This window comes from Lissotriton vulgaris, chromosome 7 (genome assembly GCF_964263255.1).
Source record: "Lissotriton vulgaris chromosome 7, aLisVul1.2, whole genome shotgun sequence".
Taxonomy (NCBI): domain Eukaryota; kingdom Metazoa; phylum Chordata; class Amphibia; order Caudata; family Salamandridae; genus Lissotriton; species Lissotriton vulgaris.
Genome location: NC_141695.1, coordinates 1,339,001,684 through 1,339,016,604, shown reverse-complemented (window position 1 = coordinate 1,339,016,604; position 14,921 = coordinate 1,339,001,684). Strand labels below are relative to the sequence as shown.

Sequence of the window (14,921 nt, the reverse complement as noted above, 5' to 3'; positions counted from 1 at the left end):
TAATTAGTGTCCAGCACCTACTTCAATTTAATGTAGACTGGAGTGGGAATAGTAAATTATATTTAATTAGTGTCCAGCACCTACTTCAATTTTATGTAGACTGGAGTGGGAATAGTAAATTATATTTAATTATTGTCCAGCACCTACTTCAATTTTATGTAGACTGGAGTGGGAATAGTAAATTATATTTAATTAGTGTCCAGAGCCTACTTCAATTTTATGTAGATTGGAGTGGGAATAGTAAATTATATTTAATTAGTGTCCAGCACCTACTTCAATGTTATGTAGACTGGAGTGGGAATAGTAAATTATATTTAATTAGTGTCCAGCACCTACTTCAATTTTATGTAGACTGGAGTGGAAATAGTAAATTATATTTAATTAATGTCCAGCGCCTACTTCTATTTAATGTAGACTGGAGTGTGAAAAGTAAATTATATTTAATTAGTGCCCAGCACCTACTTCAATGTAATGTAGACTGGAGTCGGAATAGTAAATTATATTTAATTAGTGTCCAGCACCTACTTCAATTTTATGTAGACTGGAGTTAGAATAGTAAATTATATTTAATTAGTGTCCAGCACCTACTTCAATTTTATGTAGACTGGAGTGGGAATAGTAAATTATATTTAATTAGTGTCCAGCACCTACTTTAATTTTATGTAGACTGGAGTGGGAATAGTAAAATATATTTAATTAGTGTCCAGCATCTACTTTAATTTTATGTAGACTGCAGTGGGAATAGTAAATTATATTTAATTTGTGTCCAGCACCTACTTAAATTTTATGTAGATTGGAGTGGGAATAGTAATTTATATTTAATTAGAGTCCAGCACCTACTTCAATTTTATGTAGATTGGAGTGGGAATAGTAAATTATATTTAATTAGTGTCCAGAACCTACTTCAATTTTATGTAGACTGGAGTGGGAATAGTAAATTATATGTAATTAATGTCCAGAACCTACTTCAATTTTATGTTGATTGGAGTGGGAAAAGTAAATTATATTTAATTATTGTCCAGCACCTACTTCAATTTTATGTAGACTGGAGTGGGAATAGTAATTTATATTTAATTAGTGTCCAGCACCTACTTCAATTTAATGTAGACTGGAGTGGGAATAGTAAATTATATTTAATTAGTGTCCAGCACCTACTTCAATTTTATGTAGACTGGAGTGGGAATAGTAAATTATATTTAATTAGTGTCCAGCACCTACTTCTATTTTATGTAGACTGGAGTGGGAATAGTAAATTATATTTAATTACTGTCCAGCACCTACTTCAATTTTATGTAGACTGGAACGGGAATAGATAATTATATGTAATTAGTGTCCAGCACATACTTCAATTTTATGTATACTGGAGTGGGAATAGTAAATTATATTTAATTAGTGTCCAGAACCTACTTCAATTTTATGTAGATTGGAGTGGGAATAGTAAATTATATTTAATTAGTGTCCAGCACCTACTTCAATGTTATGCAGATTGGAGTGGGAAAAGTAAATTATATTTAATTAGTGTCCATCACCTACTTCAATTTTATGTAGACTGGAGTGGGAATGGTAAATTATATTTAATTAGTGCCCAGCACCTACTTCAATTTAATGAAGACTGGAGTGGGAATAGTAAATTATATTTAATTATTGTCCAGCACCTACTTCAATTTCATGTAGACTGGAGTTGGAATAGATAATTATAATTAATTAGTGTCCAGCACCTACTTCAATTTTATGTAGACTGGACTGGGAATAGTTAATTATATTTAATTAGTGTCTAGCACCTACTTCAATTTTATGTAGACTGGAGTTGGAATAGATAATTATATTGAATAAGTGTCCAGCACCTACTTCAATTTTATGTAGACTGGAGTTGGAATAGATAATTATATTTAATTAGTGTCCAGCACCTACTTCAATTTTATGTGGACTGGAGTGGGAATAGTAATTTATATTTAATTAGTGTCCAGCACCTACTTCTATTTTATGTAGACTGGAGTGGGAATAGTAAATTTTATTTAATTAGTGTCCAGCATCTACTTCAATTTTATGTAGACTGGAGTGGGAATAGTTAATTATATTTAATTAGTGTCCAGCACCTATTCAATTGTATGTAGACTGGAGTGGGAATAGTAAATTATTATTGTCCAGCACCTACTTCAATGTTATGTAGATTGGAGTGGGATAGTAAATTATATTTAATTAGTGTCCAGCACCTACTTCAATTTTATGTAGATTGGAGTGGGAGAAGTAAATTATATTTAATTAGTGTCCAGCACCTACTTCTATTTTATGTAAACTGGAGTGGGAATAGTAAATTATATTTAATTACTGTTCAGCACCTACTTCAATTTTATGTAGACGGGAGTTGGAATAGATAATTAATTGTAATTAGTGTCCAGCACATACTTAAAGTTTATGTAGACTGGAGTGGGAATAGTAAATTATATTTAATTAGTGTCCAGAACCTACTTCAATTTTATGTAGATTGGAGTGGGAATAGTAAATTATATTTAATTAGTGTCCAGCACCTACTACAATTTTATGTAGATTGGAGTGGGAAAAGTAAATTATATTTAATTAGTGTCCAGCACCTACTTCAATTTTATGTAGACTGGAGTGGAAATGGTAAATTATATTTAATTAGTGCCCAGCACCTACTTCAATTTAATGTAGACTGGAGTGGGAATAGTAAATTATATTTAATTAGTGTCCAGCACCTACTTCAATTTATTGTAGACTGGAGTTGGAATAGATAATTTTATTTAATTAGTGTCCAGCACCTACTTCAATTTTATGTAGACTGGAGTGGGAATAGTTAATTATATTTAATTAGTGTCCAGCACCTACTTCAATTTTATGTAGACTGGAGTGGGAATAGTAAATTATATTTAATTAGTGTCCAGCACCTACTTCAATTTTATGTAGACTGGAGTGGGAATAGTTAATTATGTTTAATTAGTGTCCAGCACCTACTTCAATTTTATGTAGACTGGAGTTGGAATAGATAATTATATTGAATAAGTGTCCAGCACCTAGTTCAATTTTATATAGACTGGAGTTGGAATAGATAATTATATTTAATTAGTGTCCAGCACCTACTTCAATTTTATGTAGACTAGAGTGGGAATAGTAATTTATATTTAATTAGTGTCCAGCACCTACTTCTATTTTATGTAGACTGGAGTGGGAATAGTAAATTTTATTTAAAAATTTTATTTAATTAGTGTCCAGCATCTACTTCAATTTTATGTAGACTGGAGTGGGAATAGTTAATTATATTTAATTAGTGTCCAGCACCTACTTCAATTTTATGTAGACTGGAGTGGGAATAGTAAATTATATTTAATTATTGTCCAGCACCTACTTCAATTTTATGTAGACTGGAGTGGGAATAGTAAATTATATTTAATTAGTGTCCAGAACCTACTTCAATTTTATGTAGATTGGAGTGGGAACAGTAAATTATATTTAATTAGTGTCCAGCACCTACTTCAATGTTATGTAGACTGGAGTGGGAATAGTAAATTATATTTAATTAGTGTCCAGCACCTACTTCAATTTTATGTAGACTGGAGTGGGAATAGTAAATTATATTTAATTAGTGTCCAGCACCTACTTCAATTTTATGTAGACTGGAGTTGGAATAGTAAATTATATTTAATTAGTGTCCAGCACCTACTTCTATTTAATGTACACTGGAGTGGGAATAGTAAATTATATTTAATTAGTGTCCAGCACCTACTTTAATGTAATGTAGACTGGAGTGGGAATAGTAAATTATATTTAATTAGTGTCCAGCACCTACTTCAATTTTATGTAGACTGGAGTTAGAATAGTAAATTATATTTAATTAGTGTCCAGCACCTACTTCAATTTTATGTAGACTGGAGTGGGAATAGTAAATTATATTTAGTTAGTGTCCAGCACCTACTTTAATTTTATGTAGACTGGAGTGGGAATAGTAAAATATATTTAATTTGTGTCCAGCATCTTCTTTAATTTTATGTAGACTGCAGTGGGAATAGTAAATTATATTTAATTTGTGTCCAGCACCTACTTAAATTTTATGTAGATTGGAGTGGGAATAGTAATTTATATATAATTAGTGTCCAGCACCTACTTCAATTTTATGTAGATTGGAGTGGGAATATTAAATTATATTTAATTAGTGTCCAGCACCTACTTCAATTTTATGTAAACTGGAGTGGGAATAGTAAATTATATTTCATTAGTGTCCAGCATCTACTTCAATTTTATGTAGACTGGAGTGGGAATAGTAAATTATATCTAATTAGCGTCCAGCAAGTACTTGATATTTATTTGCATTATTGTGGGAAGAGTTGTTTATTTATGTATATAAATCAATATATATACATTTTGTGTATGGAAAATATATATTTTTAAGATCATAGTAGTAAAAACACAGAAAATTATTACCATATTTTTCAACAACATAAATGTATTAGGTACTGTATATTTTGCAGGGATAAAAGTTTCAAAATTATATTATTTACATTTATTAAACATGTATATTTGTAAAAAAAACTTTATAAAAAATCATTTTTTTTTAAAAGAAGACAATAGACAATATAATATGCTTATATGTAATATCACTTATTTATACTGTTACATATGTTGTTAGTAAATACAATTTAAAAATTAATATTAAGATTTAAAATATTAATATTAATTTTTTAAACAATAGATTTTTATACAAAAGTTTTTTAGATATAGGTATATGTTTTTACAAACAAGAATAGGATATCACAATATTGTGTAACATTTTATAACATTTCTAATAATTAAAAAAATATATATTTAATTCATAATATTTATTGGTACAGTTTTAATACATATTTCACAATTATTTAATTCCAGGAAGAAAAAAACATCTTTATAAAATATAGTAGGCATTTTGTAATTATTTTAGGTGAATTTACAAAGATTTAATATTATGTTTCTTAGATCGGACTATTTTGTTACTTTTGGGTTCTTTATTTTGTAACCGGGTTAGGTCGTTTTGTGTCATTTGGATGAAAAGCAGCTTGCGGTTGGGAGAGACTTCACGTCGCTTAAGGTAAGGTTTGTTTTATATGTTTTATGTGTGTTTTAATGTAGTTTTGAGAGTAGTCTGCTGCTATTTACTGTTGTTAGATGTAAGTGAGTTGTATTTTAGTTTTTGAGATCGATTATTTACGTGTGGTAGCTACTCGTACTTTTACCTTGTTTTAGGCTTGTTTTGAGAGTTACTATATCCATGTTTTAAGTATATGTAGTAGGAATATAATGTTAATACTAATGTTAGTAGTTGTTTATGTGTTGTTTTATCTGGGTGGGAATGTATGTTTTATATGTTTCTGTTCTAGGTGCTCGCCCTATCGGAAGTAGCGTTTTTTTTTTAAGGAAGTGTTTGTTAGTTTTATTAACTAATGGCTTTCAAACATTTCTTTAAAGTTTTCGGTTTTCCTGGAGCGTTTCTTCTATTTTTTACACTTTTTCGGGATTTTTATGGTTCTTCGAAGGATCTTCATTGGATGGATTGTCGAATTTTGGTACAGTTGTATTTTTTCATTTTTTGGGGGGTTAACTTTTCACTAACTGGATTATTTTGGTGGAGAAGGATTTTACTGGAATTGCAAAATGATTGGTAAGTAAATTTTCTTTTTTTTGGGGTGGGTAATGTAAATATTATTATTGTTTTGTTTTATAGTTCTTATTTTTAAGTAATGTGTGCATATATATGTAATTAATTATTATATATATTGCATACATTAAAGAGTTTCAAAAAAAGATTTAAATGTTATTCTGAATGTTTAGGTTTCATTTTTAGGGACTGGTTTGGTGTTGAGATTTCTTCAGAGTAGTGTTTTGGCAATTATGTTTAAGTATTCAATGCCTTTTGTACTAGGATATAACTTTACTTGTTCTTCTAGGTATTTGTGCATTTGCTTGTTTTGTTTTGATTTTTTAGGGACTAGTTCAGTTATGGATTGCTCCATTCTGAATTCCTGGTAGCTTTGTTCTTTTTGTAGGCATTTAATAAAATGTTCTAAACTTGGTTTTGTTCTGCCAGTTGATTGTATAAAGGCATTGTGCCAACCTTCTACTGCGTTGTTAGTTTTTGATTCACCATTTAAGGTGCTTCTGTAAACGTTCCACCAGGGTATTAGGAATTTAGGGTTTCTTCTGTGGCCAGATCTATGGAGTCTGCCTACCCAGGTGTCTTCAAAGTAGTCCAAAAATGGACTCAATTTTGCTTAATTTTATTCATAAAAGGTGCTGTCTATTAGAATGTTGTAGTGTTCTGCTACGTCTGTTTCCGGAACATAAACCATGGGTGCCCCCTCAGGCCACAGAACAGGGCGCATTGCAGGACATTCAGAGGCAGTTGGCGCTCTTAGTCGAGTCGCGCAAGGCGTTGCCCAGCGTAGCGATTGGAGCCCATCCCCCCGCGACAGCGATAGCTGTAACACCTACAGGAGGTAAGCCTGGCGACGCTACAGCAAGGAGCAGCGAGGTGGGGGCTAGTCAGGGGAACGTGTTGTCTCAGTCAGGGATGTTAGCTACGCATATGAGTATGGAAATGCGAGAGAAGATTTGGAGGGGGGCCTACGTAGATATATTCTCCCTTATCAGGCCGAAGAGAATAGAGGAGGATTACAAGGACAGGGAGGGGAAAGAGCACTCCTTCCGAGATCGGAGACCTAGGATTGAGGAAACAATAACCAATTGGCTGTTCGGCTTTCCAGTTTATGTGACGGTGTTGTTGGAAAAAAGGCCAGAGTTGGCTTTCCCGTTAGTTTTTTACACCAATAAGATCGTGAAGGCCCACTCCACTCATGGGGGTTCAGCATGGCTGACATATGATGGGGAGTTTCGCTGGGCGAAGGAAGAAAACCCCTCCATTTGTTGGGATCAGGTTGAGGTCAATGCCTGGTTAGATAGCGTGAGCAATAGGGAACACCCGGCTAGGCAGCCTTTTCGGACTTCACAGGGAGGGCCGGGCGAGAAGAAAGGTACATGCTGGGCATTCAATGGCAAAGGGTGCACATGGCCCTCCGGGCAGTGCAAGTTTAAGCACGCATGCGCCTACTGCGATCACCCGTCCCATCCCGAACCCAAGTGCAACAAGAAATCCAAAGAACGGGGGGGTACAGCCCCTAAGGTTATCAAGCCCCCCCAAGTCTAACCTGCTTACTCCAGTCGATATCGCAAAGATTATTTTTTGGTTGAATAGGTACCCAGACAGGGCAGCTGCTAAGATGTTGTTTGAGGGTTTTTCCAGGGGATTTCGTATCCCAGTGTCTCATGTCCCCCCTATTAGCCAGTGTAGGAACCAAGTTTCAGCGAGAACCCATCCCTCAGTAGTGGCCACAAAGGTGGAAAAGGAACGGACCTTAGGCCGAGTAGCAGGCCCTTTCCCGGCTCCTCCCTGGGAGAACTATGTGTGCTCCCCTCTGGGAGTAGTGCCCAAGAAGGAGCCGAGACAATTCAGGATGATTCATAACTTATCTGCACCAAAGGGTGCATCGGTAAATGATGCCATCGACCCGGCAGTATGCTCAGTGACGTACTCGTCCTTTGATGCCGCGGTTCAGAAAGGGAGGGATCTAGGCCGGGGGGCGTTGCTAGCGAAAACAGATATTGAGTCAGCATTCCGCTTGTTGCCGGTGCACCCCGAGGATTACCATTTGCTAGGCTTTCAGGTCCAACAGCAATTTTATTACGACAGATGTATGCCTATGGGTTGTGCGGTCTCCTGCTAGTACTTTGAGACCTTTAGCTCCATGCTGCAGTGGGTGTTTACGCAAAAGTCAGGATGTACAGATGTGGTGCATTACTTAGACGACTTCATGGTGATGGGCCCACGTCTTCAAATGCCTGCGCTTTGGCCCTGAGGCAGCTGGTGGCTATGTTGAAGGAATTTGGAGTGCCGCTGGCACCGAGCAAGACAGTCGGCCCTAACACATGCATGTCCTTCCTGGGCATCGAAATTGACACAATAGCGGGGGAATGTAGATTGCCAATGGATAAAGTAAGAGCTTTTTCCCTAGCCATTGAGGTAGCCTTGGCGTGTCCGAAGGTGACGCTGCATCAGTTACAGGTTCTAGTGGGTCAGCTAAATTTTGCTTTGCGCATCATTCCCATGGGGCGCCCTTTCTCGAGGTCTATAGCCAGAGCGATGGTAGGTCTTACCCAGAAGCATCATCGGTTGCGATTAAAAGCAGGGGTTAAGGAGGACCTCAAGGTGTGGCGTGACTTCCTGACAGACTTCAACAGGCGGGTAGTTTGGCCCACGCCGCCGGTGTCCAGTGTTGAGCTAGGCCTATACACCGATTCAGCCGGGAGCGTTGGTTTTGGGGCGATCTTGGGCCCTTCCTGGTGCGGGGCGGTCTGGCCAACGGAGTGGCACTTAGCAGGCTTGACAAAGAATTTAGCTTTTTTAGAGCTTTTTCCCATTTTGGTGGCAGTTACGGTCTGGGCGGAGCGCTTCAGGGACAGGGCAGTGACCTTTTGGTCGGATAACATGGCGGTGGTTCAGGTTATCAATCGGCAAGGGGCGACTTGCCCACATGTGCTGAGGTTGTTGAAGCTGTTGGTGTTGGCATGCTTAAAATTGAATCTGACTTTTAAGGCTGCGCATATACCTGGTGTTGATAACCATGCTGCTGACGCTTTGTCTTGTTCCAAGTTGCAGGACTTCCGGAGGTTCCACCCGCAGGCGGAAGAGTGCATGACAACGTTCCCTACGTCACTGTGGAAAATTGGAGCCCCGCTTTAGCGGGGCTGGTAGGTGCCGCTCTGAGTGATCGCACCAAACGTGCCTATCAGTCACAGTTTAATGTTTACAGATCATTTGTGGAGCAGACAGGAAATGCGAGGATCTTTTCTACTAAAGCGATGTACCCTTTTTTACAGGCTCTGCGGAATCAGGGCAAAACAGTGTCATATGCTAGGGCCTCCCTTGCAGCGATAGGCTTCTTTGCTAAACTAGCAGGGGAGCGGGACCCTGGGGCTTCATTCTTGATCAGGAAGGCCTTAGCGGGATGGGCCCGATTAGAGGGGCCACGGCGGGACTGTCGTAGGCCTTTGGATCTCACGACCTTGATTGATATTTTGGGAGTACTGCCTGTTATTTGTCATTCACCGTTCGAGGGAACCATGCTGGGGGCGGCCTTCTGCCTCGCCTTCTACGGGGCCTTTCGCCTGGGTGAGATAGTGGGGGCCTCCAGAGTAGACCATGGGGGGGGCTTGCAGTACAAGGATATCTCCCTTTCCCCGGGGGGCTTAGTATTGCGTTTGAGACGGTCCAAGACCGACCAAACAGGAAAGGGGGGTCACCATCCATTTGCTGCCAGCCCCTGGGATAGCTGCCTGCCCCGTATCCCGTATGCAGGCGTACCTGGCCCGACGCCCAGCTGGGGGGGGTCGGCTCTTTTCGTCCATAAAAACGGGGATTGCCTGTCCCAATACCAGTTCAAGGCAGTATTCGGGTTGGCCCTGGGGAATCTGGGTCTAGGTGCAGTGGGTTACTCTTCCCATTCCTTCAGGATTGGCGCCGCAACTTTGGCGGCTGGGGCCGGTCTCGCCCCCAACACTGCGAAAGGCGTAGGTCGCTGGACCTCTGACTGCTATAAGCGATATGTAAGGCCTGAATTGTTGTGAAAACATATGTGTGCAGTGTCTAACGGCTCCATCTCTCTCCTTTCTGATTAGTATGCCCGCTTCCGTGGTATGGGTACTCGGGCACTCTTTCGTGCGTCGCGCGGCGGTGCGCTTGCAGCGAAGAGAGGTGGTGAAACCGGGCGCATTCGGCGAGACCGAATTCGTATGGCATGGCATTGGAGGGATGCGTATCCGACACTTGAGGCGGATCGTCGAGGAGCTCAGGGCACGAGAGCACAAATCGCCTGATTGGATTATCTTGCACTTGGGAGGCAACGACATGGTCGACAGAGGGCGCTTGGCTGTCAAGGAGGCCCTATTGGCAGAGTTTGCCTGGTTGGGGCATGAGTTCCCATCAACGAAAATTGTCTGGTCAGGCATGATATCACGCAGGGCATGGGGCCCAGGAGTGCGTCCTAGGTCTTTGAACGTCTCGGTGAGGCGATTGAACGGCGAACTAGCAAGGTTGTGCTCAGTGAAGGGCCGCTTGCGCTACCTCCAGCACCGGATGATTTCCGGAGAAGTGATGTACCACCAGGATGGGGTACATTTGTCGGACTTTGGAACTGATACTTTTATCCGAGAACTTTGGTCATTTATTCTGAACGCAGGTGGGGAGGGTATCAGACCTGTGGGCCTTGGCCACCCTTGTGGCGGAGACCTGCGATCAGTAACTAGTGGCTAAACAAAATGGATGGGAGCCCGCCTGCCGGGGTCCATAGGCCAGCTCTGAGGGGGGATATGGCAAGTTCTCCACTGGGAGGAAGTGACCACCGGCTGGGGAGGCTAGGGCGACAGATTTCGAGCCTCCCGGGCGACCCTGGGCAGCCTGGTGGTCGAGAGGTGGGCCCCGGAAATGGCGGACAAGGATCGAAGGGCGGGACCCAACACTCTAAGGGGCAGGTGCACGGCACTTGGCGTAGGATACCCAGTTGCGAGATGCGAACCAGATGATGTTCCTCCCTTATGGTTAGGAAGGTGATGGAGCATGATATGCTCATAAATGTAGTTATGAATATAACTTGTAAATATTAGATATGCATGTTATTGCTTGTCATGTTTATACAATGTTGTGAATAAACATGGCCTTTTTAACCCCACTTGAATCTCTTGGTGATTTCAAAATGTGGGGATCTTGCATGTCTAGGGAAGTTGGGCGGCGGGGGAATATCTGGAGGGTACGGGTCCTATGACAAGCGCGGAGAATCACGCCGCGCGCACTTAGGACCCGGCCTCTCTGGACCCCGCTCGCCCCTGGTCTCTGGTGGTTGGTCGGGCGGACGGCCCAATCTGCGTCCGGCCGACCCATTTCCGGTCCAGCAATATCGCGTGACCTGGGGGTCAGGGGGTGGAGACTCTGGGCCTATTTAGGGTCAATTCCCTGTAACTGGGGTCTCTGTTCCCGCTATCACTCCTGGATACCTGACTGCTCACGCCGGCACTTGGCCATTCTCGTGATCCAGGCCGGCAAGAATATTTGGCATCTGTGTTGTGGCAGTTTTAGGAATTTTGGGAATTTCTTCTTTTAATATGACTTGGTTTGTTTTTGGGAACCTCTGCTTGCCTCTTTTATATTTTCTAATGCTGTTCTAACTTCTATTTCTGTTACGTTTGGTGGATGGTTGTGTTCCCTAGTATAAAGTACAGTTGCTTCTCTAGTTGTTGCCCTTCCATAACACTTGTTGGAATAATATTTGCAACATTTCCAATTTACTTTCAGTCCAAATTGTTTCTCTTGGGTATAAGTGTAACCCATGTAGCAGAGTAATAGCTTTCCTTTCTGGCTGGTTACAAATTCTGCTCCTTCAGTCATTTTGTTGTTTGTAAATCTACAAGAGATATATTTAATAGTTAATTAAAAGGAAATGTTTGTTTTTAATCTTAAGTAAGTGAACAATTGTCTTGTATATACTTACTTATTTTTCAAATCTGTGAAATATTTTGATATGCTTAATTCTTTAGTTGTGGACTGTGTTTTCTTATGTTGTTTGATCTGTTAGGAAAAAATAAATGTCATTGTTATTACTTGATTTAGTGTATATTTTGAGTTTCAGTGCCAATTCTTGCTATAAAACTGGCTACTAATAAGTGTAGGATTTTAATAAAAATTGTGAAGATACTTACTTTCTTAGTTTTAGGTAGGATTTTGGAGTAGAGTTGTATGTTCTTTCTTAGTAGAGTATTCAGTAGTGTTATCTGAAAATAAAAAGTACATATGTGTTAGAAATGTCACCATGTGTGTAGGTTTTTAACATTTTACCAGTTACTTTAGTGCTTGAATATACTTACTTAGTGAGTTGTATCTTTGGTATTCGGATTTTGGAATTCTGTATTTTGTCAGTATAGTTTTCTGTAGTGTTAGCTGAAAAAATAAAGTAGATAATTGTTATTAATTAGAACAAGTGCTAATTTTTGTCATTTTTACCAGTTAATTTAGTGTTTGGATATACTTACTTTGTTAGTTTTATTTTAGATATTGGAGTTTTGTTCTCTGTTCTTTTTTAGTGTAGTTTTCTGTAGTGGGATTTGGATAAATAAAGTAGATATGTGTTAGAAATGTTAACGTGTGTGTTTTTTTTAGAACATTTTACCAGTTACTTTAGTGTTAGAATATACTTACTTAGTTTTTTGTATCTTTGGTTTTCGGATTTATCTTCGCTGTTTTTTGTCTGTAGACTTTTCTGTAGTGGTATTAGAGAAAAAAAAGTAGGTATGTATAATTAATTACAACATGTGCTCATTTGTTGGGATTGTTCCAGTTAATTTAGTGTAAAACTATACTTACTTTGTTAGTTGTATCTTTGTTTTAGAGTTGTGTAGTCTTGTATTTGTTAGTAGAGTTTTCTGTAGCGTTAGGAGAGAAATTAAAAAGGATAGGATATATTCATTATAACTTATATTTTATTTCAAAGCTATAAATAGTTACTTAATATTGAGATTATATTTACATTTTTAGTAGTTTCTGTGTTTTCAGAAATCAGTTGTCTGTTATTTATTAGTAGAGTATTCTGTAGTTGTTAGGGAAAAGGAGAAGTGGATATTTAGTAAGGAATTAACATTTTAGCAGTTATTTAAATTTAGTTTATTAGAGTTACTTACTTGAAACCTATTATTGTATCCTGTTAATATTGATGTTCTTGTCGGTGTGCTGCAATTCATCCAGAGATGTATCTCCTTTCGTTTGTTTTAGCAAGTGGTTTGTGTTTAGTGGGTAATTGTTTATATAGAGGATTGTAATTAGCAATTACTTTGTGATTGGTTATATTACTAATTCTGTGTGTTGATTGGTTAATTTGTATTTTTGAATTTCAGTTGTGAGTTTCATGTTGTTATATAAGGCAAATGCAATTTACTTATATTTAGAAAAAAAGGGAAATCATTTTATTTAAATGTCTCGCTTATATAATAGATAATAATTAATTGTTTAACATTTTTGAAAAAAATATATAAATGTATATTTAAATATGAAGTGTGTATTTTATTGCTAATAACATTATATTATGTTAAAAAAATGTATATATATATATATATATATATATATATATATATATATATATATATATATATATATAAATTCCCAATATATTTGATTAGACGATATTATTGTTGACGATATTTGTGATTTCGATATTTTAGTTCTTGTGTATGTTATTTACTGTGATCGATATTTATTACCATCGATATCTATGTAGTCGATATTATTGATATCGGTGTTTATGTATGTCGATATTATGTATCCGATATATTTGTATGTTTATAGTTACGTATAGGATGTCGATAATAGTGTGTTTGATATATTTGTGCCGATATTAGTGTATCACGATATGGTGTCTTTCGATAATATGTCAGACATTCGTGTAATCACCCCTTGCTTAGGTATAGTCAGTCAAGATTATGTTTATTTAGACTTTAGTCTTTAAACAATTCAAAAGTATACAGATAAAACATTCTACAAAACCATTTATAAGATTCACAGTTTAAAACATTTCTTCAAATAGGTAGCAATTGCAGCAAAACATTCTTAGGGCATACCTGTCCTAACCGAAAGCATATAAAATATATACACTTAAAAACATCCAGTTTCTTAAAAGCTTCATAGTTCATCTATTTAACGATAACATTTCTAAAAATGTGATCATAAGTTTTTTTTAAATCTTTGTATTACCTTTATGAAATTCCCTAGAGCAATTGTGATTTCAATGGCGGGCATTTCTATGAGTAAGTTGATTGCCTTTATTCGTGTCCTTGTGTTATATTTTGAAAATATAGGGCGAAGGCATTGTTTTCTCTGCTCAAGGATTAAAGTGCAATCTAGAAGGATATGCATTGTGTACCCCTTTGTACCCAGGCGGCACCTACAACACCCTTTTCGGTCCATCAACTTTTTTTAAAATTCTTCATTTGCCAGCCAAGGTTTTATACCAATTCTCAGTCTTAAGATCTCCTGCCTATACCAAGGGTTCGGCAGAAGGTCCAGGTAGGGGAACCAATTTTCATTAGGCCAGGATTCAATCATAAACTGGACCAATTATTTCTTGGCCAAGTATTCCATAGCTATATTTCTTGAGACTTCTTGCCCCTGATTCTTCAAAGTGCTTTTAGTGCACTCTACTCGTAGTAAATCTGGGGAAATCTCAACCTTTATATTCACACATACCTGCTCGATTTTCTTCCTATTCATTTTTGCCCATCTTAAATTACTGGATTGGATCTCACTTCTACACCATTGGGATATTTTCTGGCCTTTCTCTTTATCCAGCCGTTTCCAGCACCTTAGTAAAGATATTTGGGATTGGATCCCCCAGGCTGTTGTTCCTAGCTCCGTTCTAATTGCTTGGATCATTGATGACATGGGCAGGGACAACAGGGATTTCAGACACTTTCCTTCCTCAAGGTCCCAGACCCCTTTACCGCTCAAATAAAGGACTTCTGCACCATAGAGTACCTGTGGGGAAATCATTGCGCTGAATGCCTTTAACTGCGGACGGTGAGACATATCTCCGTAATCGCGGTTAAAGATTTTCATGCCAGCGATCGATGTATGGGCTTTCGCTTTCTGGGCCTCAAGATGCGTATTCCACTTTAGGGATTTATGAAACCACATCCCTAGGTAGCGGGATTCATTAACCAATTCCAGTTTCAAAACGCCCCAAAACCAATTAAACTTGCTGTCTTTTTTCCCAAAACATAACATTTTTGTCTTCTCCAAATGAATTGTTAAAAATTTCCTTACACGGGGGCGTGGCCAAGCAGCA

The 14,921-nt window shown here is 38.2% G+C and overlaps 1 long non-coding RNA gene and 1 pseudogene across 1 annotated transcript in view; both read left to right on the top strand.

The window, feature by feature from the left end:
- LOC147703651 (uncharacterized) overlaps positions 1 to 12,984 on the top strand; it is a 57,369-nt pseudogene extending 44,385 nt beyond the window's left edge.
- LOC147703650 (uncharacterized) overlaps positions 1 to 14,921 on the top strand; it is a 1,357,299-nt gene that overhangs the window by 806,522 nt on the left and 535,856 nt on the right. The gene's annotated exons all lie outside the window — the stretch shown is intronic.